This window comes from Mustelus asterias, unplaced genomic scaffold (assembly GCF_964213995.1).
Source record: "Mustelus asterias unplaced genomic scaffold, sMusAst1.hap1.1 HAP1_SCAFFOLD_3187, whole genome shotgun sequence".
NCBI lineage: Eukaryota > Metazoa > Chordata > Chondrichthyes > Carcharhiniformes > Triakidae > Mustelus > Mustelus asterias.
The window spans coordinates 7,917-27,500 of NW_027593132.1; the positions used below are offsets into that span (position 1 = coordinate 7,917).

At 53.6% G+C, this 19,584-nt stretch overlaps 2 long non-coding RNA genes across 2 annotated transcripts; one reads left to right on the forward strand and one right to left on the reverse strand.

The window, feature by feature from the left end:
• The first annotated feature begins 1,860 nt into the window (after positions 1-1,860).
• Positions 1,861-6,010, forward strand: LOC144490344 (uncharacterized). The gene is made up of 3 exons (XR_013497228.1): positions 1,861-2,072; positions 3,301-4,926; positions 5,099-6,010. It is a non-coding gene; the product is annotated as an uncharacterized LOC144490344 (long non-coding RNA).
• LOC144490345 (uncharacterized) lies at positions 5,930-7,183 on the reverse strand. Its single transcript, XR_013497229.1, has 3 exons — positions 6,655-7,183; positions 6,160-6,575; positions 5,930-6,011 (listed from the first exon to the last, which is right to left on the reverse strand). It is a non-coding gene; the product is annotated as an uncharacterized LOC144490345 (long non-coding RNA).
• Between the last annotated feature and the right edge of the window lie 12,401 nt (positions 7,184-19,584).

Consider the following 19,584-nt stretch of genomic DNA (forward strand, 5'->3'; position numbering starts at 1 on the left):
GTCTCTGTGCTCTCTCCGTCTCTGTCTCTGCGCTCTCTCCGTCTCCGTCTCTGCGCTCTCTCCGTCTCTGTCTCTGCGCTCTCTCCGTCTCCGTCTCCGCGCTCTCTCCGTCTCTCTCTCTGCGCTCTCTCCGTCTCTGTCTCCGCACTCTCTCCGTCTCTGTCTCTGCGCTCTCTCCGTCTCTGCGCTCTCTCCGTCTCCGTCTCTGCGCTCTCTCCGTCTCCGTCTCTGCGCTCTCTCCGTCTCTGTCTCTGCGCTCTCTCCGTCTCTGTCTCTGCGCTCTCTCCGTCTCTGTCTCTGCGCTCTCTCTGTCTCTGCGCTCTCTCCGTCTCCGTCTCTGCGCTCTCTCCGTCTCTGTCTCTGCGCTCTCTCCGTCTCTGCGCTCTCTCCGTCTCTGTGCTCTCTCCGTCTCTGTCTCTGCGCTCTCTCCGTCTCTGTCTCTGCGCTCTCTCCGTCTCTGTCTCTGCGCTCTCTCCGTCTCTGTCTCTGTGCTCTCTCCGTCTCTGTCTCTGCGCTCTCTCCGTCTCCGTCTCTGCGCTCTCTCCGTCTCTGTCTCTGCGCTCTCTCCGTCTCCGTCTCCGCGCTCTCTCCGTCTCTCTCTCTGCGCTCTCTCCGTCTCTGTCTCCGCACTCTCTCCGTCTCTGTCTCTGCGCTCTCTCCGTCTCTGTCTCTGCGCTCTCTCCGTCTCTGCGCTCTCTCCGTCTCCGTCTCTGCGCTCTCTCCGTCTCCGTCTCTGCGCTCTCTCCGTCTCTGTCTCTGCGCTCTCTCCGTCTCCGTCTCTGCGCTCTCTCCGTCTCTGTCTCTGCGCTCTCTCTGTCTCTGCGCTCTCTCCGTCTCCGCGCTCTCTCCGTCTCTGTCTCTGCGCTCTCTCCGTCTCTGCGCTCTCTCCGTCTCTGTGCTCTCTCCGTCTCTGTCTCTGCGCTCTCTCCGTCTCTGTCTCTGCGCTCTCTCCATCTCTGTCTCTGTGCTCTCTCCGTCTCTGTCTCTGCGCTCTCTCCGTCTCCGTCTCTGCACTGTACGCCTGTCTTCAATTCACACTCTCTTCAATTCAAGTTAATGGGCATTGGGGAGAGTTACAGAACAAAGAGATCTCGGGGTACAGGTTCACAGCTCCTTGAAAGTGGAGTCACAGGTGGGCAGAGTGGTGAAGAAGGCATTCGGCACGCTTGGTTTCATCGGTCAGAACATTGAATACAGGAGTTGGGACGTCTTGTTGAAGTTGTACAAGACATTGGTAAGGCCACACTTGGAATACTGTGTGCAGTTCTGGTCACCCTATTATAGAAAGGATATTATTAAACTAGAAAGAGTGCAGAAAGGATTTACTAGGATGCTACCGGGACTTGATGGATTGAGTTATAAGGAGTTGGATAGACTGGGACTTTTTTCTCTGGAGCGTCGGAGGCTGAGGGGTGACCTTATAGAGGTCTATAAAATAATGAGGGCATAGATCAGCTGGATAGTCAATATCTTTTCCCAAAGGTAGGGGAGTCTAAAACTAGAGGGCATAGGTTTAAGGTGAGAGGGGAGAGATACAAAAGTGTCCAGAGGGACAATTTTTTCACACAGAGGGTGGTGAGTGTCTGGAACAAGCTGCCAGAGGCAGTAGTAGAGGCGGGTACAATTTTGTCTTTTAAAAAGCGTTTAGACAGTTCCATGGGTACGATGGGTATAGAGGGATATGGGCCAAATGCGGGCAATTGGGATTAGCTGAGGGGTTTAAAAAAAGGGGTGGCATGGACAAGTTGGGCCGAAGGGCCTGTTTCCGTGCCATCATCCTCTCTGATTCAGTCACAAGATTGTCTGAACGTTCGTCAGGGTGGGAGGGGTTTGGTTTTTTTTTCACTGATTGCAAGCTTTGCTCCCTCTCCCATCCATCCATCTCCTTGCACAGGTCAACCTGATCTTCCCCGTGGTCTACCTGTTGTTCTGGGCGTTCCTGCTCATCTTCAGCCTCTGGTCGGAGCCCGTGGTGTGTGGCATAGGACTGGCGATCATGCTGACTGGCGTCCCGGTCTACTTCCTGGGCATCTACTGGACGAAGAAGCCCGAGTGCTTTGATAAACTTGTGGGTGAGGATGGCAAACTTGTCCCGCCACTGCCGCTCCTGGGCCTGCAATGCTCCCCACACCCTCCCACCTCTTCCCCTCCACTTCCCAATCTGTCCTCCCCAAACCGCCACACTGGAAAACAAGATGGCCCCTTGACAACTCACGTCGCCCCGTTTCCCCACCCCCGGGATGTCCCAAAAGCCTCCGCTCCTCCAACTCTATACTGAGAAACAAGATGGCTCCTTGACGACTCTCATCGCCCCCCCCTTCCCCACCCCCGGGATGTCCCAAAAGCCTCTGCTCAAAGAATAAAGAACAAAGAGAATTACAGCACAGGAACCGGCCCTTCGGCCCCTCCAAGCCTGCACCGACCATGCTGCCCGACTGAACTAAAACCCCCTACCCTTCCGGGAACCGTATCCCTCTATTCCCATCCTATTCATGGATTTGTCAAAATGCCCCTTAAAAGTCACTACCATATCCCCTTCCACTCCCTCCCCCGGCAACGAGTTCCAGGCACCCACCACCCTCTGTGTAAAAAATCTGCCTCGTACATCTCCTTTAAACCTTGTCCCTCGCACCTTAAACCTGTGCCTCTAGTAATTGACTCTTCCACCCTGGGGAAAAAGCTTCTGACTATCCACTCTGTCCATGACTCTCATAATCTTGCAGACTTCTATCAGGTCTCCCCTCAACCTCCGTCGCTCCAGTGAGAACAAACCAAGTTTCTCCAACCTCTCCTCATAGCTAATGCCCTCCATACCAGGCAACATCCTGGTAAATCTTTTCTGTACCCTCTCCAAAGCCTCCACATCCTTCTGGTAGTGTGGCGACCAGAATTGAACACTATATTCCAAGTGCGGCCGAACTAAGGTTCTCTAAAGCTGCAACATGACTTGCCAATTTTTAAACTCAATACCCCGGCCGATGAAGGCAAGCGTGCCGTATGCCTTCTTGACTACCTTCTCCACCTGCGTTGCCACTTTCAGTGACCTGTGTACCTGTACACCCAGATCCCTCTGCCTATCAATACTCCTAAGGGTTCTGCCATTTACTATATATTTCCGATCTGTATTAGACCTTCCAAAATGCATTACGCTCCTCCAACTCCACACTTAAAAACAAAATGGGGCGGGGTTGCGTGGAACTAGTCACATCCGGTGGGGTTTGATGACATTTCTACCTCATCTCACGCTGCCGTCTCTCTCTCTCTCTCTCTCTCCCTCCCTCCATCCCCCACTCCTTCCAGACTCCATCACCTACTTTGGCCAGAAGTTGTGCGTGGTTGTATACCCACAGATGGCCCCATCCAAGGACGAGCAAGAGTTGCAAGATCTCTCGGAGGCCGCGTGCCAGACCACCAAGGAGGAGGAGAAGGTGTAGACCTCGGAGTCGGAGGGGAGGGTGGGGGGGTGGGTGTGACTTCAAACTTGAAGGTGCGGAGGCGTGAGCTCAGGGGAGAGGGTGTAGGCGACAGCCCAGGCCTGACAGAGATCAGGGCCCAAGGAGGGGGCGGCGGTGAGGAAGGTCGAAGGTCAAGAGAGGTTCACCGGATGTGTCTTTCGTGTTACGGGGGGAAGTCGGGGGGTGGGGGGGTTGGTTGCGGGAGAGGGGAGCGAGAGGGACGAGAAATGGAAAGAGATATATGTGTATTATCTATAGATATATATATCTATATTTTTAAAAATAGAACTGTTCCGGAAGCTTCCAGAGACGGAAGAGCGGGAGGCCCGATGGACATCTGGGAGTGGGTTATCCAAGGGGAGTGGGGTGGGGGGGGTGGGTGTTTTGATTCGCAATGGATGTGAGAGAGAAACTGGCGCTCCGTGTCTCGGGGTGGGAGGCAGGAAGGAAAATGGAGGAGGTGCGGGGGGGGGGGGTTGTTACTGGGGGCATACCGTCACCCACCCCCCCCCCCGCTGCCCAGTTCGACAAGGGGCCCTGCCTCGGGTTGCCGTGGGTCTTCGAGGGCACCCTGTCCAAGGGATGCCCTCCCACCCCCATCACCAACCCCCCCCCCCCCCCCTGCTCTGCCTGGGCTCCGCCCAGATGCCACACGTGCCAAAACAGGCAGGGCCACCACCTCTGCGGCGCCATTTTATTATTTGTTTTGCTCTTTGTTTGGGGGGGGCGGGCGGGGGCGCGGGAACGTCTTGGTGGCCATTTTGGGAAAGGGCAGGCGCCACACCCGCCTCCCACCACCCGCTCCCTGCCTCCACTGGCCTGTAGCCGGCCCCAGAATGCAATGGGATGGTCAGTTAGGCCGGCCGAGAATGCAATGAGCTGCTCAGTTAGGCCGGCCCACAATGCAATGGGCTGCTCAGTTAGGCCGGACCCAGAATGCAATGGGCTGCTCAGTTAGGCCAACCCAGAATGCAATGGGGTGCTCAGTTAGGCCGGCCCCAGAATGCAATGGGCTGTTCAGTTAGGCCGGCCCCAGAATGCAATGGGCTGTTCAGTTAGGCCGGCCCCAAAATGCAATGGGCTGCTCAGTTAGGCCAACCCAGAATGCAATGGGCTGCTCAGTTAGGCCAACCCAGAATGCAATGGGCTGCTCAGTTAGGCCAACCCAGAATGCAATGGGCTGCTCAGTTAGGCCAACCCAGAATGCAATGAGCTGCTCAGTTAGGCGGCCCAGAATGCAATGGGCTGCTCAGTTAGGCCGGCCCCAGTATGCAATGGGCTGCTCAGTTAGGCCGGCCCCAGAATGCAATGGGTTGCTCAGTTAGGCCGGCCCCAGATGCAATGGGTTGCTCAGTTAGGCTGGCCCAGAATGCAATGGGTTGCTCAGTTAGGCGGCCCAGAATGCAATGGGCTGGTCAGTTCGGCCAGACTGGCCCAGAATGCAATGGGCTGCTCAGTTAGGCCGGCCCCAGTATGCAATGGGCTGCTCAGTTAGGCCGGCCCCAGAATGCAATGGGTTGCTCAGTTAGGCCGGCCCCAGAATGCAATGGGTTGCTCAGTTAGGCTGGCCCAGAATGCAATGGGTTGCTCAGTTAGGCGGCCCAGAATGCAATGGGCTGGTCAGTTCGGCCAGACTGGCCCAGAATGCAATGGGCTGCTCAGTTAGGCCAACCCAGAATGCAATGGGTTGCTCAGTTAGGCCGGCCCCAGAATGCAATGGGTTGCTCAGTTAGGCCGGCCCCAGAATGCAATGGGTTGCTCAGTTAGGCCGGCCCCAGAATGCAATGGGTTGCTCAGTTAGGCCGGCCCCAGAATGCAATGGGTTGCTCAGTTAGGCGGCCCAGAATGCAATGGGCTGGTCAGTTCGGCCAGACTGGCCCAGAATGCAATGGGCTGCTCAGTTAGGCCGGCCCCAGTATGCAATGGGCTGCTCAGTTAGGCCGGCCCCAGAATGCAATGGGTTGCTCAGTTAGGCCGGCCCCAGAATGCAATGGGTTGCTCAGTTAGGCTGGCCCAGAATGCAATGGGTTGCTCAGTTAGGCGGCCCAGAATGCAATGGGCTGGTCAGTTCGGCCAGACTGGCCCAGAATGCAATGGGCTGCTCAGTTAGGCCGGACTGGCCCAGAATGCAATGGCCTGCTCAGTTAGGCCGGCCCCAGAATGCAATGGGTCCATTATCACTCCCATTTTTTAACCGTTAAAAAAAATTACACTTTGGAAATGTGAAATTCCGACCCGCCCATCAGTAAATATTGGCATATTTCTGTTCGATGGATTGCGTTAACTGTTTGCCAACGGAGATTTGGACTGGAGGGCGTTTCTATCACCCTGTTCTCTGCCAATTCTCGCGACTGCACTGGACAATGGTCCTGAATCAATGTGTGTGTGAGAGAGAGAGAGAGGGACAGCTCGAGGCTGGATTCCTGCTCCCCTGCTCTCAGATCTGCCCGCCACCCACCACCACCAAGCATAGACACTCCATCTTTGTACAACATCACTCCAAACCCAACACAACTGCCATTTGGTAGACTGGCAGCCACTTGCAGTGTGTCGGTCCTACCTGGGGGGGGGGGGGGGGGGCGGTGGGCAGCGTGAAGGGGGGCAGCCATTTGCAGTGTGTCAGTCCCATCTGGAGGGGGGGGCAGCCATTTGCAGTGTGTCGATCCCACCTGGGGGGCAGCCATTTGCAGTGTGTCAGTCCCACCTGGAGGGGGGCAGCCATTTGCAGTGTGTCAGTCCCACCTGGAGGGGGGCAGCCATTTGCAGTGTGTCAGTCCCACCTGGGAGGGGGGCAGCCATTTGCAGTGTGTCGATCCCACCTGGGGGGCAGCCATTTGCAGTGTGTCAGTCCCACCTGGGGGGGGGGGGCAGCCATTTGCAGTGTGTCAGTCCCATCTGGAGGGGGGGGCAGCCATTTGCAGTGTGTCGATCCCACCTGGGGGGCAGCCATTTGCAGTGTGTCAGTCCCACCTGGAGGGGGGCAGCCATTTGCAGTGTGTCAGTCCCACCTGGAGGGGGGCAGCCATTTGCAGTGTGTCAGTCCCACCTGGGAGGGGGGCAGCCATTTGCAGTGTGTCGATCCCACCTGGGGGGCAGCCATTTGCAGTGTGTCAGTCCCACCTGGGGGGGGGGGCAGCCATTTGCAGTGTGTCAGTCCCACCTGGGGGGGGGGCAGCCATTTGCAGTGTGTCAGTCCCACCTGGAGGGGGGCAGCCATTTGCAGTGTGTCAGTCCCACCTGGAGGGGGGCAGCCATTTGCAGTGTGTCGATCCCACCTGGGGGGCAGCCATTTGCAGTGTGTCAGTCCCACCTGGGGGGGGGGGGCAGCCATTTGCAGTGTGTCAGTCCCACCTGGGGGGGGGGGGCAGCCATTTGCAGTGTGTCAGTCCCACCTGGAGGGGGGCAGCCATTTGCAGTGTGTCGATCCCACCTGGAGGGGGGCAGCCATTTGCAGTGTGTCGATCCCACCTGGAGGGCAGCCATTTGGAGTGTGTCTCTCAGTCGCCACTCTGAACACCGACTACCTCCACCTCCCCGCTCCCCCCCCCCGGCCCTGCCCTCCCGCACGCAACCGACCTCCCTAAAAGCCCCACCCCAGGTGGTGAGGGAGTTTGGGGGCAAGCTATGATCATCGCCTCCCCCCAAGTTGGGCGTTCCTTAGCCAAATACCAGGCTTCGGCTCAGCTGCCCCTCTCCGAGGGCTTATGCCATTTTTCCCAATCAGAGCCACACATGACGGAGAGAGGGAGAGAGGGAGGAGACCGTTCAGACGGAACAGCTTACAACCAGGCAAAAGGTGCTAATATCAGCAAGCCGAAAGGAGCTGAACTGGGGAATCTGACACGTATTTAAGTGTTATATATCTGTAATAAAGCAGTGTCTGCTTCTTATCGCTGTGAGATTGTATTCCAAGGTTGTCAATTAAATTTTGCGAAGTTTTATTATTCACTTGCTCTTTGTACATTGTCCCGAAGAGAGATAGATTCTCCAATCTCAGCTGCAACGGCGAAACTGCCTATCAAACACTCCCAGGACAGGTACAGCACGGGGTTAGATACAGAGTAAAGCTCCCTCTACACTGTCCCCATCAAACACTCCCAGGACAGGTACAGCACGGGGTTAGATACAGAGTAAAGCTCCCTCTACACTGTCCCCATCAAACACTCCCAGGACAGGTACAGCACGGGGTTAGATACAGAGTGAAGCTCCCTCTACACTGTCCCCATCAAAAACTCCCAGGACAGGTACAGCACGGGGTTAGATACAGAGTAAAGCTCCCTCTACACTGTCCCCCATCAAACACTCCCAGGACAGGTACAGCACGGGGTCAGATACAGAGTAAAGCTCCCTCTACACTGTCCCCATCAAAAACTCCCAGGACAGGTACAGCACGGGGTTAGATACAGAGTAAAGCTCCCTCTACACTGTCCCCATCAAACACTCGCAGGACAGGTACAGCACGGGGTTAGATACAGAGTAAAGCTCCCTCTGCACTGTCCCCCATCAAACACTCACAGGACAGGTACAGCACGGGGTTAGATACAGAGTAAAGCTCCCTCTACACTGTCCCCATCAAACACTCCCAGGACAGGTACAGCACGGGGTTAGATACAGAGTAAAGCTCCCTCTACACTGTCCCCATCAAACACTCCCGGGACAGGTACAGCACGGGGTTAGATACAGAGTAAAGCTCCCTCTACACTGTCCCCATCAAACACTCCCAGGACAGGTACAGCACAGGGTTAGATACAGAGTAAAGCTCCCTCTACACTGTCCCCATCAAACACTCCCAGGACTGGTACAGCACGGGGTTAGATACAGAGTAAAGCTCCCTCTACACTGTCCCCATCAAACACTCCCAGGACAGGTACAGCACGGGGTTAGATACAGAGTAAAGCGCCCTCTACACTGTCCCCATCAAACACTCGCAGGACAGGTACAGCACGGGGTTAGATACAGAGTAAAGCTCCCTCTACACTGTTCCCATCAAACACTCCCAGGACAGGTACAGCACGGGATTAGATACAGAGTAAAGCTCCCTCTACACTGTCCCCATCAAACACTTCCAGGACAGGTACGGCACGGGGTTAGATACAGAGTAAAGCTCCCTCTACACTGTCCCCATCAAACACTCCCAGGACAGGTACAGCACGGGGTTAGATACAGAGTAAAGCTCCCTCTACACTGTCCCCATCAAACACTCCCAGGACAGGTACAGCACGGGGTTAGATACAGAGTAAAGCTCCCTCTACACTGTCCCCATCAAACACTCCCAGGACAGGTACAGCACGGGGTTAGATACAGAGTAAAGCTCCCTCTACACTGTCCCCATCAAACACTCCCAGGACAGGTACAGCACGGGGTTAGATACAGAGTAAAGATCCCTCTACACTTTCCCCATCAAACACTCCCAGGACAGGTACAGCACGGGGTTAGATACCGAGTAAAGCTCCCTCTACACTGTCCCCCATCAAACACTCCCAGGACAGGTACAGCACGGGGTTAGATACAGAGTAAAGCTCCCTCTACACTGTCCCCATCAAACACTCCCAGAACAGGTACAGCACGGGGTTAGATACAGAGTAAAGCTCCCTCTACACTGTCCCCATCAAACACTCCCAGGACAGGTACAGCACGGGGTTAGATACAGAGTAAAGCTCCCTCTACACTGTCCCCATCAAACACACCCAGGACAGATACAGCACGGGGTTCGATACAGAGTAAAGTTCCCTCTACACTGTCCCCATCAAACACTCCCAGGACAGGTGCAGCACGGGGTTAGATACAGAGTAAAGCTCCCTCTACACTGTCCCCATCAAACACTCCCAGGACAGATACAGCACGGGGTTAGATACAGAGTAAAGCTCCCTCTACACTGTCCCCCATCAAACACTCCCAGGACAGGTACAGCACGGGGTTAGATACAGAGTAAAGCTCCCTCTACACTGTCCCCCATCAAACACTCCCAGGACAGGTACAGCACGGGGTTAGATACAGAGTAAAGCTCCCTCTACACTGTCCCCATCAAACACTCCCAGGACAGGTACAGCACGGGGTTAGATACAGAGTAAAGCTCCCTCTACACTGTCCCCATCAAACACTCCCAGGACAGGTACAGCACGGGGTTAGATACAGAGTAAAGCTCCCTCTACACTATCCCCATCAAACACTCCCAGGACAGGTACAACACGGGGTCAGATACAGAGAAAAGCTCCCTCTACACTGTCCCCATCAAACACTCCCAGGACAGGTACAGCACGGGGTTAGATACAGAGTAAAGCTCCCTCTACACTGTCCCCATCAAACACTCCCAGGACAGGTACAACACGGGGTCAGATACAGAGTAAAGCTCCCTCTACACTGTCCCCATCAAACACTCCCAGGACAGGTACAACACGGGGTTAGATACAGAGTAAAGTTCCCTCTACACTGTCCCCATCAAACACTCCCAGGACAGGTACAGCACGGGGTTAGATACAGAGTAAAGCTCCCTCTACACTGTCCCCATCAAACACTCCCAGGACAGGTACAGCACGGGGTTAGATACAGAGTAAAGCTCCCTCTACACTGTCCCCATCAAACACTCCCAGGACAGGTACAGCACGGGGTTAGATACAGAGTAAAGCTCCCTCTACACTGTCCCCATCAAACACTCCCAGGTCAGGTACAACACGGGGTCAGATACAGAGTAAAGCTCCCTCTACACTGTCCCCATCAAAAACTCCCAGGACAGGTACAGCACGGGGTTAGATACAGAGTAAAGCTCCCTCTACACTGTCCCCATCAAACACTCGCAGGACAGGTACAGCACGGGGTTAGATACAGAGTAAAGCTCCCTCTGCACTGTCCCCCATCAAACACTCACAGGACAGGTACAGCACGGGGTTAGATACAGAGTAAAGCTCCCTCTACACTGTCCCCATCAAACACTCCCAGGACAGGTACAGCACGGGGTTAGATACAGAGTAAAGCTCCCTCTACACTGTCCCCATCAAACACTCCCGGGACAGGTACAGCACGGGGTTAGATACAGAGTAAAGCTCCCTCTACACTGTCCCCATCAAACACTCCCAGGACAGGTCCAGCACGGGGTTAGATACAGAGTAAAGCTCCCTCTACACTGTCCCCATCAAACACTCGCAGGACAGGTACAGCACGGGGTTAGATACAGAGTAAAGCTCCCTCTACACTGTTCCCATCAAACACTCCCAGGACAGGTACAGCACGGGATTAGATACAGAGTAAAGCTCCCTCTACACTGTCCCCATCAAACACTTCCAGGACAGGTACGGCACGGGGTTAGATACAGAGTAAAGCTCCCTCTACACTGTCCCCATCAAACACTCCCAGGACAGGTACAGCACGGGGTTAGATACAGAGTAAAGCTCCCTCTACACTGTCCCCATCAAACACTCCCAGGACAGGTACAGCACGGGGTTAGATACAGAGTAAAGCTCCCTCTACACTGTCCCCATCAAACACTCCCAGGACAGGTACAGCACGGGGTTAGATACAGAGTAAAGCTCCCTCTACACTGTCCCCATCAAACACTCCCAGGACAGGTACAGCACGGGGTTAGATACAGAGTAAAGATCCCTCTACACTTTCCCCATCAAACACTCCCAGGACAGGTACAGCACGGGGTTAGATACCGAGTAAAGCTCCCTCTACACTGTCCCCCATCAAACACTCCCAGGACAGGTACAGCACGGGGTTAGTTACAGAGTAAAGCTCCCTCTACACTGTCCCCAACAAACACTCCCAGAACAGGTACAGCACGGGGTTAGATACAGAGTAAAGCTCCCTCTACACTGTCCCCATCAAACACTCCCAGGACAGGTACAGCACGGGGTTAGATACAGAGTAAAGCTCCCTCTACACTGTCCCCATCAAACACACCCAGGACAGATACAGCACGGGGTTCGATACAGAGTAAAGTTCCCTCTACACTGTCCCCATCAAACACTCCCAGGACAGGTGCAGCACGGGGTTAGATACAGAGTAAAGCTCCCTCTACACTGTCCCCATCAAACACTCCCAGGACAGGTGCAGCACGGGGTTAGATACAGAGTAAAGCTCCCTCTACACTGTCCCCATCAAACACTCCCAGGACAGATACAGCACGGGGTTAGATACAGAGTAAAGCTCCCTCTACACTGTCCCCCATCAAACACTCCCAGGACAGGTACAGCACGGGCTTAGATACAGAGTAAAGCTCCCTCTACACTGTCCCCCATCAAACACTCCCAGGACAGGTACAGCACGGGGTTAGATACAGAGTAAAGCTCCCTCTACACTGTCCCCATCAAACACTCCCAGGACAGGTACAGCACGGGGTTAGATACAGAGTAAAGCTCCCTCTACACTGTCCCCATCAAACACTCCCAGGACAGGTACAGCACGGGGTTAGATACAGAGTAAAGCTCCCTCTACACTATCCCCATCAAACACTCCCAGGACAGGTACAACACGGGGTCAGATACAGAGTAAAGCTCCCTCTACACTGTCCCCATCAAACACTCCCAGGACAGGTACAGCACGGGGTTAGATACAGAGTAAAGCTCCCTCTACACTGTCCCCATCAAACACTCCCAGGACAGGTACAACACGGGGTCAGATACAGAGTAAAGCTCCCTCTACACTGTCCCCATCAAACACTCCTAGGACAGGTACAACACGGGGTTAGATACAGAGTAAAGTTCCCTCTACACTGTCCCCATCAAACACTCCCAGGACAGGTACAGCACGGGGTTAGATACAGAGTAAAGCTCCCTCTACACTGTCCCCATCAAACACTCCCAGGACAGGTACAGCACGGGGTTAGATACAGAGTAAAGCTCCCTCTACACTGTCCCCATCAAACACTCCCAGGACAGGTACAGCACGGGGTTAGATACAGAGTAAAGCTCCCTCTACACTGTCCCCATCAAACACTCCCAGGTCAGGTACAACACGGGGTCAGATACAGAGTAAAGCTCCCTCTACACTGTCCCCATCAAACACTCCCAGGACAGGTACAACACGGGGTTAGATACAGAGTAAAGTTCCCTCTACACTGTCCCCATCAAACACTCCCAGGACAGGGACAGCACGGGGTTAGATACAGAGTAAAGCTCCCTCTACACTGTCCCTATCAAACACTCCCAGGACAGATACAGCACGGGGTTAGATACAGAGTAAAGTTCCCTCTACACTGTCCCCATCAAACACTCCCAGGACAGGGACAGCACGGGGTTAGATACAGAGTAAAGCTCCCTCTACACTGTCCCCATCAAACACTCCCAGGACAGGTGCAGCACGGGGTTAGATACAGAGTAAAGCTCCCTCTACACTGTCCCCATCAAACACTCCCAGGACAGATACAGCACGGGGTTAGATACAGAGTAAAGCTCCCTCTACACTGTCCCCCATCAAACACTCCCAGGACAGGTACAGCACGGGGTTAGATACAGAGTAAAGCTCCCTCTACACTGTCCCCCATCAAACACTCCCAGGACAGGTACAGCACGGGGTTAGATACAGAGTAAAGCTCCCTCTACACTGTCCCCATCAAACACTCCCAGGACAGGTACAGCACGGGGTTAGATACAGAGTAAAGCTCCCTCTACACTGTCCCCATCAAACACTCCCAGGACAGGTACAGCACGGGGTTAGATACAGAGTAAAGCTCCCTCTACACTATCCCCATCAAACACTCCCAGGACAGGTACAACACGGGGTCAGATACAGAGTAAAGCTCCCTCTACACTGTCCCCATCAAACACTCCCAGGACAGGTACAGCACGGGGTTAGATACAGAGTAAAGCTCCCTCTACACTGTCCCCATCAAACACTCCCAGGACAGGTACAACACGGGGTCAGATACAGAGTAAAGCTCCCTCTACACTGTCCCCATCAAACACTCCCAGGACAGGTACAACACGGGGTTAGATACAGAGTAAAGTTCCCTCTACACTGTCCCCATCAAACACTCCCAGGACAGGTACAGCACGGGGTTAGATACAGAGTAAAGCTCCCTCTACACTGTCCCCATCAAACACTCCCAGGACAGGTACAGCACGGGGTTAGATACAGAGTAAAGCTCCCTCTACACTGTCCCCATCAAACACTCCCAGGACAGGTACAGCACGGGGTTAGATACAGAGTAAAGCTCCCTCTACACTGTCCCCATCAAACACTCCCAGGTCAGGTACAACACGGGGTCAGATACAGAGTAAAGCTCCCTCTACACTGTCCCCATCAAACACTCCCAGGACAGGTACAACACGGGGTTAGATACAGAGTAAAGTTCCCTCTACACTGTCCCCATCAAACACTCCCAGGACAGGGACAGCACGGGGTTAGATACAGAGTAAAGCTCCCTCTACACTGTCCCTATCAAACACTCCCAGGACAGATACAGCACGGGGTTAGATACAGAGTAAAGTTCCCTCTACACTGTCCCCATCAAACACTCCCAGGACAGGGACAGCACGGGGTTAGATACAGAGTAAAGCTCCCTCTACACTGTCCCTATCAAACACTCCCAGGACAGATACAGCACGGGGTTAGATACAGAGTAAAGTTCCCTCTACACTGTCCCCATCAAACACTCCCAGGACAGGGACAGCACGGGGTTAGATACAGAGTAAAGCTCCCTCTACACTGTCCCTATCAAACACTCCCAGGACAGATACAGCACGGGGTTAGATACAGAGTAAAGTTCCCTCTACACTGTCCCCAACAAACACTCCCAGGACAGATACAGCACGGGGTTAGATACAGAGTAAAGCTCCCTCTACACTGTCCCCAACAAACACTCCCAGGACAGATACAGCACGGGGTTAGATACAGAGTAAAGCTCCCTCTACACTGTCCCCATCAAACACTCCCAGGAGTGGGACAGCACGGGGTTAGATACAGAGTAAAGCTCCCTCTATACTGTCCCCCATCAACCACTCCCAGGACAGGTACAGCACGGGGTTAGATACAGAGTAAAGCTCCCTCTACACTGTCCCCATCAAACACTCCCAGGACAGGTACAGCACGGGGTTAGATACAGAGTAAAGCTCCCTCTACACTGTCCCCATCAAACACTCGCAGGACAGGTACAGCACGGGGTTAGATACAGAGTAAAGCTCCCTCTACACTGTCCCCATCAAACACTCCCAGGACAGGTACAGCACGGGATTAGATACAGAGTAAAGCTCCCTCTACACTGTCCCCATCAAATACTCCCAGGACAGGTACGGCACGGGGTTAGATACAGAGTAAAGCTCCCAATGCACTGTCCCCCATCAAACACTCCCAGGACAGGTACAGCACGGGGTTAGATACAGAGTAAAGCTCCCTCTGCACTGTCCCCATCAAACACTCCCAGGACAGGTACAGCACGGGGTTAGGTACAGAGTAAAGCTCCCTCTGCACTGTCCCCATCAAACACTCCCAGGACAGGTACAGCACGGGGTTAGATGCAGAGTAAAGCTCCCTCTACACTGTCCCCATCAAACACTCCCAGGACAAGTACAGCACGGGGTTAGATACAGAGTAAAGCTCCCTCTACACTGTCCCCCATCAAACACTCCCAGGACAGGTACAGCACGGGGTTTGATACAGAGTAAAGCTCCCTCTACACTGTCCCCATCAAACACTCTCAGGACAGGTACAGCACGGAGTTAGATACATAGTAAAGCTCCCTCTACACTGTCCCCATCAAACACTCCCAGGACAGGTACAGCACGGGGTTAGATGCAGAGTAAAGCTCCCTCTACACTGTCCCCATCAAACACTCCCAGGACAGGTACAGCACGGGGTTAGATACGGAGTAAAGCTCCCTCTACACTGTCCCCCATCAAACACTCCCAGGACAGGTACAGCACGGGGTTTGATACAGAGTAAAGCTCCCTCTACACTGTCCCCATCAAACACTCTCAGGACAGGTACAGCACGGAGTTAGATACATAGTAAAGCTCCCTCTACACTGTCCCCATCAAACACTCCCAGGACAGGTACAGCACGGGGTTAGATACAGAGTAAAGCTCCCTCTACACTGTCCCCCATCAAACACTCCCAGGACAGGTACAGCACGGGGTTTGATACAGAGTAAAGCTCCCTCTACACTGTCCCCCATCAAACACTCCCAGGACAGGTACAGCACGGGGTTAGATACAGAGTAAAGCTCCCTCTACACTGTCCCCCATCAAACACTCTCAGGACAGGGACAGCACGGGGTTAGATACATCGTAAAGCTCCCTCCACACTGTCCCCCCCGCATCCACTGCCGGGATTTGTACAGCTCCCGACAAGCAGAGTGAGTGACCTGGCAGCACTGAGAGGTGATCAGATCTGTTTTTGCTCAATGTGTTCTCGCGGACAAAGGCCCGTTATATAATTCCAGGCAGACAATGGGGCTTTTCACAGGAATTCAGGTCACTCTGTGTTTCTGAACCCAGATCCCTGTATACCTGGGGGAAAGTCGCTGACGTATGTTGGAGCCTGCATTCACATCAGTGACAGCTAATAAAACCTCACCCCACCCTCTCCCAGGCCATCTCTCCTGAATGCTACTGTACCACCTTTCACATCCTGCAAGATAGACAGCAAGCAAAATCAGGAGTCAAGTTTACTGACTTTACTAATGTCGACTGACATTAACACTGCAATGCAGTTACTGTGAAAATCCCCCAGTCGCCACACTCTGGCGCCTGTTTAGGTTACACTAACGGGCAATTTAGCACGGCACAATGCACCTATCCAGCACGCCTTTGCACACTAAGGGACAATTAAGCACGGCCAATCCACCTAACCTGCAGATCTTTGGACACTAAGGGACAATTTAGCACGGCCAATCCACCTAACCTGTACATCTTTGGACACTAAGGGACAATTTAGCACGGCCAATCCACCCTAACCTGCACATCTTTGGACACTAAGGGACAATTTAGCACGGCCAATCCACCCTAACCTGCACATCTTTGGACACTAAGGGACAATTTAGCATGGCCAATCCACCCTAACCTGCACATCTTTGGACACTAAGGGGCAATTTAGCATGGCCAATCCACCCTAACCTGCACATCTTTGGAGACTAAGGGACAATTTAGCATGGCCAATCCACCCTAACCTACACATCTTTGGACACTAAGGGGCAATTTAGCATGGCCAATCCACCTAACCTGCACATCTTTGGACACTAAGAGGCAATTTAGCATGGCCAATCCACCTAACCTACACATCTTTGGACACTAAGGGGCAATTTAGCATGGCCAATCTCCCAACCTGCACATCTTTGGACACTAAGAGGCAATTTAGCATGGCCAATCCACCCTAACCTCCACATCTTTGGACACTAAGGGGCAATTTAGCATGGCCAATCCACCTAACCTGCACATCTTTGGACACTAAGAGGCAATTTAGCATGGCCAATCCACCTAACCTACACATCTTTGGACACTAAGGGGCAATTTAGCATGGCCAATCTCCCAACCTGCACATCTTTGGACACTAAGAGGCAATTTAACATGGCCAATCCACCTAACCTACACATCTTTGGACACTAAGGGGCAATTTAGCATGGCCAATCTCCCAACCTACACATCTTTGGACACTCAGGGGCAATTTATCATGGCCAATCCATCGTACCTACACATCTTTCAGACTGTGGGAGGAAACCGGAGCACCCGGAGGAAACAAAGAACAAAGAACAGTACAGCACAGGAAACAGGCCCTTCGGCCCTCCAAGCCTGTGCCGCTCCTTGGTCCAACTAGACCAATCGTTTGTATCCCTCCATTCCCAGGCTGCTCATGTGACTATCCAGGTAAGTCTTAAACGATGTCAGCGTGCCTGCCTCCACCACCCTACTTGGCAGCGCATTCCAGGCCCCCACCACCCTCTGTGTAAAAAACGTCCCTCTGATGTCCGAGTTATACTTCGCCCCTCTCAGCTTGAGCCCGTGACCCCTCGTGATCGTCACCTCCGACCTGGGAAAAAGCTTCTCACTGTTCACCCTATCTATACCCTTCATAATCTTGTACATTTCTATTAGATCTCCCCTCATTCTCCGTCTTTCCAGGGAGAACAACCTCAGTTTACCCAATCTCTCCTCATAGCTAAGACCCTCCATACCAGGCAACATCCTGGTAAACCTTCTCTGCACTCTCTCCAATGCCTCCACGTCCTTCTGGTAGTGCGGCGACCAGAACTGGACGCAGTACTCCAAATGTGGCCTAACCAGCGCGCCTTTGTGTATCTGTGCATGTGCCTGTGTGTAGCCGTGTGTGTGTGTGTGTGTGTGTGCGCCTGTGTGTATCTGTGCATGTGCCTGTGTGTAGCTGTGTGTGTGTGTGTGTGCGCGCCTGTGTGTATCTGTGCATGTGCCTGTGTGTAGCTGTGTGTGTGTGTGTGTGTGTGTGCGCCCCTGTGTGTATCTGTGCATGTGCCTGTGTGTAGCTGTGTGTGTGTGTGTGTGTGTGTGTGTGCGCCTGTGTGTATCTGTGCATGTGCCTGTGTGTAGCTGTGTGTGTGTGTGTGCGCCTGTGTGTATCTGTGCATGTGCCTGTGTGTAGCCGTGTGTGTGTGTGTGTGTGTGTGCTTGCCTGTGTGTATCTGTGCATGTGCCTGTGTGTAGCTGTGTGTGTGTGTGTGCGCCTGTGTGTATCTGTGCATGTGCCTGTGTGTAGCTGTGTGTGTGTGTGTGTGTGTGTGCGCCTGTGTGTATCTGTGCATGTGCCTGTGTGTAGCTGTGTGTGTGTGTGCGCCCCTGTGTGTATCTGTGCATGTGCCTGTGTGTATGTGCGCGCCTGTGTGTATCTGTGCATGTGCCTGTGTGTAGCCGTGTGTGTGTGTGTGTGTGTGTGCGCCTGTGTGTATCTGTGCATGTGCCTGTGTGTAGCTGTGTGTGTGTGTGCGCCTGTGTGTATCTGTGCATGTGCCTGTGTGTAGCTGTGTGTGTGTGTGTGTGCGCCTGTGTGTATCTGTGCATGTGCCTGTGTGTAGCCGTGTGTGTGTGTGTGTGCTTGCCTGTGTGTATCTGTGCATGTGCCTGTGTGTAGCTGTGTGTGTGTGTGTGCGCCTGTGTGTATCTGTGCATGTGCCTGTGTGTAGCTGTGTGTGTGTGTGTGTGCGCCTGTGTGTATCTGTGCATGTGCCTGTGTGTAGCTGTGTGTGTGTGTGTGCGCGCCTGTGTGTATCTGTGCATGTGCCTGTGTGTAGCTGTGTGTGTGTGTGCGCGCCTGTGTGTATTTGTGTGCGTGCCTGTGTGTATCCATGTGTGCGCCTGTGTGTATTTGTGTGTGTGTGTGTGCCTATGCGTATCTGTGCATGTGCCTGTGTGTATCTGTGTGTGTGTGTGTGTGCGCCTGTGTGTATTTGTGTGCATGCCTGTGTACTTGTGCCTCTGTGTATCTGTGGTGTGTGTGTGTGTGTGTGTGCTTGCCTGTGTGTATCTGTGCATGTGCCTGTGTGTAGCTGTGTGTGTGTGTGTGTGTGTGTGTGTGCGCCTGTGTGTATCTGTGCATGTGCCTGTGTGTAGCTGTGTGTGTGTGTGTGCGCCTGTGTGTATCTGTGCATGTGCCTGTGTGTAGCTGTGTGTGTGTGTGTGTGTGTGCGCCTGTGTGTATCTGTGCATGTGCCTGTGTGTAGCTGTGTGTGTGTGTGTGTGTGTGTGCGCCTGTGTGAATCTGTGCATGTGCCTGTGTGTAGCTGTGTGTGTGTGTGCGCCTGTGTGTATCTGTGCATGTGCCTGTGTGTAGCTGTGTGTGTGTGTGTGTGTGTGTGCGCCTGTGTGTATCTGTGCATGTGCCTGTGTGTAGCTGTGTGTGTGTGTGTGCGCCTGTGTGTATCTGTGCATGTGCCTGTGTGTAGCTGTGTGTGTGTGTGTGTGTGTGCGCCTGTGTGTATTTGTGTGCGTGCCTGTATGTATCTATGTGTGCGCCTGTGTGTATTTGTGTGTGTGTGTGTGCCTATGCGTATCTGTGCATGTGCCTGTGTGTATCTGTGTGTGTGTGTGTGCGCGCCTGTGTGTATTTGTGTGCGTGCCTGTGTGTATCTATGTGTGCGCCTGTGTGTATTTGTGTGTGTGTGTGTGCCTATGCGTATCTGTGCATGTGCCTGTGTGTATCTGTGTGTGTGTGTGTGCGCGCCTGTGTGTAT